We start from the raw sequence: 5,756 nt of genomic DNA on the forward strand, positions 1-5,756 counted from the left end.
AGACGGGGCGCCTAGTCCAGGGGATGTGTCCCTCTGTACTTCTCGGTCCAGACCCTTGGGCATTTTTCTTCCCCGTTTCCAGTTCTTGGGGAGGCATTTCTCCAATTCTAGGGCACATACAATTACTCCTGATTCCCAGAGATTCTGACTGTGGTAGGTCTGGGGTGGACCCACGAATGTGCATTTTCTAGCCAGGAAATTGGGGTCAGGTGGTTGAAGGGCTGAACTTTAAGAAATCCTGCAGAAAAGGAATGTCCATCTCTTAGGCTGACTTTTCTCATTGGCACCATCATAGTCTTATTGTACATAATGGTCCACATTGCGGTCCTAGGGATACAGCTTCTCTGATAACCTTTTATGTGGCGCTCCTGGGTCCCGGGGGATGGAAAGGGCATTGTGGGAGAGAGGGAGAGGTGATGGGTGGCTTATTTGGTCATAAAACTTCATGTGACGCTTCCACAAGCCCAATAAAACCCCCCAACACACACCCACAAACTTCCATGAGAAAACTGTCTCCCATTTGGGCACATCTGCCATCGTCTCTGGGACCAGAATGTGCAGACCAGTCAGAGACACTGAAACACTATTAATAGTGGGGCCGGGTGAAGCCAAGCTCAAGTGTGAAAGGCTTCCTCAGGGAGCTGACAGATCCTTTGAGAGCCCAGGTCATCTCGGACTTGAACCTAAGTCATCTCGGCTGACACCTCAGTCGTGACCTCTGGTGCCCTGAGTGAGGTGGGGGTCTGGCCACAGATGACCCAACTGCAGCACCACCCCCCCCCGAAGTCCTTCATTCTCCTGCCTCAGACACAGAGCAGGCCCTTGGTTCTCTGTCTATGATATTCATTGGATTTTTTTCCCCTGATTACAGAAGAAATATGCAGTCATCATAAAAAGTGTTTTTTGAGAGAATGACACAACGAAAAGCCACCTGTACTCCTATCATCCCAAAATAACCATTAACATTTTAGAGTAACACACTGCTAGTTTTTCCTATGCATATATTTGCATAAAATTGCATACGTCGAATTCGGATTTTACCAAATCCTTGCTCTGTAACCTGCTTGTTTCACTTAACAATGTATAATAATTTTCCACATCATCAAATGGTCTTTGACCACCTCATTTTTAATAGTTCATCATATTCTAACATAAGGAGGCACAACACTTGAATTTAGACATTTAGCTTAGTTCTATTGTTTTTGTTTTCATTTCTTTTATTTTGCTATTATAAATCCGATTGCATGTCAGTTATGGTTTTTCTCAGGATTGATTATGGGAAATTAAATTCTTAGATCAAAGTTTTTTGTTCTGTTTTGTTTTGTTTTACGTTTTAGATACACATCACCGAATTGTGAATATTCAAGTAATGCTTAAAGAAGGGACCATGAGGGCCAGGGATCCACATTAGTCATCAGGGGATGAAGAAGGCAGTGTCACCTGAGGGCTGTCTCACCCTCGCTACTGACACCACAAAGAGGACTTTTGTCAGGCTTGAAATGTAAGGTGGAGCCCATCCCCCTCAACCCCCCCAGGTCCGGAGTCCCTTAACGATCTATAGACGCTTTCTCTTCTGTGACTATACTCAGCCCATCTTAGGGATTCTATGCAAATCTTTATCTGGCCTACAGCAATTATTTCTGAGAACCAGACTTTTGACAGAAGTGCCTTTAACTTTTTTAAAAATAGCATTTTTAGTGCATGCTGTTATCATTGTTACTTATTCAAATCTGTTGACGGGGGAGTGGGTGGAAGGTTTGCATTGGCATGGCAACCAGTGACTAACTGAACTCCCTTCACAGCCCATGATGGCTTCCCTGACTTACCAGGGCCAGAAATGAATGTTTTTCCCTGTGTGTCCTTGGCTTAGGGTAGAGAAAATGTTATCCACTCCGGAGCTAACCTTTTTCTATTTTATTTACATTTTCAGTTTGTGCCGCCTTTGGGGCTAATAAGTTTAGCAAGTTTACTTCCCACCTGGGAAGTAAGCTTTCTTTTCATCTACAGTTACCTCATTGAGACAGTACAACATGTTCCCAGATTAAAATAGCTAGTACCGTGGTACTATGGTACCAGGCCCTCTGCGAGGTGCTTTATATATGTCACTTCTTTTACTCCTTAAAGAAACTCTGTGATGTGGGTACTAGCATTACCACCCTTTCTTAAACAGATGAGGAAACGGAGGCAGAGATCAAAGGGCTCGCTGAAGGGTACAGAGTTCACAAGATGAGGATTTGAACCTGAGCAGTTGGAGTCCCAAGGCTGAGGGTCCACCCCCTCCCTTACCCTGGTATCTTCTCTATGTTGTGGGGATCTGGGATTGAGTGGACCAGTCCATGGTCAAGCACAAGCCTCTGTTTCATGTTCTAGTCCTTGAACACACTCTTTCTCAGAGTTTCTAGGCTGGAGAGTGTGAGCGCATCAGTCTGTCTTCATGTAAAAGTTCATTCTTTTATTTGCCTGGTTTAACAATCCCTGGAAATTAAACAAGATATCCCTCTCCTTTCTTTCAGTCACACAAACAGTACCCAAACCTCACTGACTCTCAGTTCCTTCAACTATAGAATGTAAAACCTAAAAGCTGTCTCACACGAGGACCATGAAGATGACACGGGAAGGGCCCAGCACACAGTAGGTGCTCAATAAAGCTTACTTCCTTCCCTCCCTTGTCAGACTTCCAGTGGTAACCTGACTCCATTGCTGAGCTTCTGGTCTATGGGGATCGCTGACACCTCTGTGCTCCTCCTGAGGGCAGGGGGCAGATCTGACATTTTCCTTTGGAGGGCTCTGCCCAGGCCCCATCAGGAGCCATGGTGGTGTGGATCCTGGCCTGGCTCTCCCATGAGCCATGAGGCCCAAAGTTGCCAGGTGCAGAGCAGGGAGCTCAGGCCCAGGAGAGAAGTGGACGTGGGTTCACACCAGCATGAGGAGCCCTTCAGGGGCTACTGAAAGAGCAACTCTTAACTCCTGGGCAATGGCGTGTTAGTCACTTGCTGGCTTCGTAGTATCAAAACAAAGAACACTAGTGACCAATGCCTGATGAAACCCTTGGGGAGAACTGTACAAACACAATGCAGGAAACGATTGGACAAGAACAGTTATGAGTAACGGGAAGTAAGAAGTCTGAATGAACCATGACCTGAACCTAGGCTGGTACTCTGTGCAACTCCGCCGAATCTGTAGGCAACACAAAACAGAAGGATATGTACCAAAATTTGACAGTGTCTTCCTCTGGGTGATTCAACTGTGGGTTGTTTTTTACTTTTGTGTCTGACATAAAATTTTCTCCAATGAACATTTTCTTATTGTGTAATCAGGAAAAAAATTAACATACTTTTTAAAGATCACAATGATTTTACTGGGATTATGAGGCTAGGAAGATACTTTTTAAAGATCACAATCTTTTTACTGGTATTATAAGGCTAGGAAGATCGTTTTTCCACTTGAGCTGATAGATTAGGTTCTGTCAAGAACGCTGGACCATATATTCATTCAGCAGATCCATTGAAAACATGTCAAGCACTGTCCCGGGCCAAGCTCTGGATTCTGTGATAGGAGGGACATGAACAAGTTGGGAAAGTTTGAGAGAAGGGTCACTGGAGAATTAAAGTTTTATCGGTTAAGATAAGCCAGGTCAGTGCTACTAACACTCCTAGATGAGCCACATCAGCATAAGCTATTAGAAATGCAAATTCTCAGCCCACACCCCCCAAAAGCACTGAATCAGAATCTCTGGGGCAGGGCTCTGAAATCTGTGTTTTAACAAGCTCTCTAGATGGTTCCGGAGCAAGCTACAGAATCGGAGGAGCACTGGGCTAAGATGTGCCGCAGTAGCAGATAACCCTCACATCTCAATGGCTCATGGTGACAAAGATTGCTTTCTTGCTCACAAAACTTGTCCACCGTGGGCTGGCTGTGCTCTTCTGCAAGACCCGGGCTGGCCCAGCCAGCAACCTCTGTCTGAACATTGCCGGTCCTCATGGCACAGGGAGACCAGAACATGGCAAACAATGATCTCACTCTTAAAGCTTCAACTCAGAACTGCCTTCGCTCACATTTCATTGGCCGAAGCAAGATGTGACCAAGTCTGCCATCAATGGAGCTGGGATAGAGGAGTTTTTCCCAGGAAAGGGCAAGGAACTTCTTTAAAAGCTTTTTATTTTGCGATAACTGTAGATGCACGTGCATTGTAAGAAATAACACAAAAGAGAGCCTTTGTACCCTTCCTGCAGTTTCCCGCAATGGTAACATCCTGCACGACCATCCGAACCACAACCAGGAAATGGACATTGAGACCATCCACCAGCCTTATTCAGATGTCACCAGTTTTACATGCTCTCATTTGTGTTTATGTGTGTGTTTACTTCTATGCAATTTTATCACACAGCAAATATTTTTGAAGATTAATCCAGTCAACTCCGCCAGGTAAAGAGTTAGGACAGTTTAACTAGGAAGGTAAGGCAGACGATCTCTCTGCTTAATAGGATTCCTGTCTTTGAAAAAGTAGTTTATGGAGAATAATGGGACTAACCCAGAGGAAACAAGAGGCTTTTAATCTGTCCTGAGGCGTCTGTAAATGCAGTAGACATCTGTAGATTTGGCCTCCCAGCAGCCATGCCCCCTTCTGGTGAACTTGTATTTCGCTTTGGGAAACCATCCTTCCCCCACTCTCAGGCCACACGTGCAGGTGGTTGACCCCATTCCGAGCCCTGAGGGTGGGTACCTGGCTCAGCCCTGGCCTTGCCACATGTTCTAGCCCCCTATCTATCAATGCTGATTCAGGGACGGACACTGTATGGTCAGGCAGCTCAAGACGGCTGTTCTCTTGCTGTCCAACCAGTACATCCCCTGCCCAACCAGTGCCTGCTTCACCTACACCCTACTCACATGACTGACCTTCCGATGTACTTGCCCCAGGCCCCAGCTAGTGATCGTTCTAATCAAAGAGGTGGTGAGGGGCGTGCCCCTCTCCTGGTTTCCCTGGTAACTAATGAGCCCACCTGACGTCAGTTCCCCCTGTAACTGGTAACCTCCCCTTCTCCCTGGGAGCAGAGCTTGCCTGCCATGTCCTGCCCGCCGTCCACCACACATGGTAGAGGGTCACACCAGAACCTTGCTCCAGACAGGTAAGCTCCGCTTTCATTAAACCACTGATGTCTCTGTTCCTGACTCCAGGCTCTTTCTTCAGTCTTGAAGCTGGGCAAGCACAGGTACTGTGGGCCTGTGGGGTGCAGCCCAACAGACACATAAACCAAGCTGACTGCTGACCCAGGACTTTTTACTAAATCTATTGATGAGGACCACCAGATAAAGAATGTCTGACTGAGAATGAAATCAACACTAGGAGACCAAGTCCTGTGGCATTGTATGATTATGACCCCCTGGATCTAGCCATGCCTGAAACTTCACTACTTGTAGACTCTCCAGCCAAACAAGCTAAAGAAATCTAACTTTTTGTTTTCATTGTTTAAACTGGTTTGAATTGGGTTTCCTGACACATGTTCCTAAAGTCTGTGAGTCCTGACTTTACCTTATTCCCAATGCTAGACATGGTAGCCAAAGGAGGGTGGGGGTAGTTCTCTTCCGGAGGGTTTCAATGAAATAGGTACGTGGAGAGGGGCACACACACACATATATACGTGTGTGTGTACATCTGTATTTTCCCCATCTACCTAAGCCCTGTTCAGAAACTACCTAAAAAAGTCAGACAACAAACCCAAGAAAATGGAATAAACCCTCTTTTCACCCTTTTCTTT

This window comes from Physeter macrocephalus, chromosome 7, assembly GCF_002837175.3.
Source record: "Physeter macrocephalus isolate SW-GA chromosome 7, ASM283717v5, whole genome shotgun sequence".
NCBI classification, from domain to species: Eukaryota; Metazoa; Chordata; class Mammalia; order Artiodactyla; family Physeteridae; genus Physeter; species Physeter macrocephalus.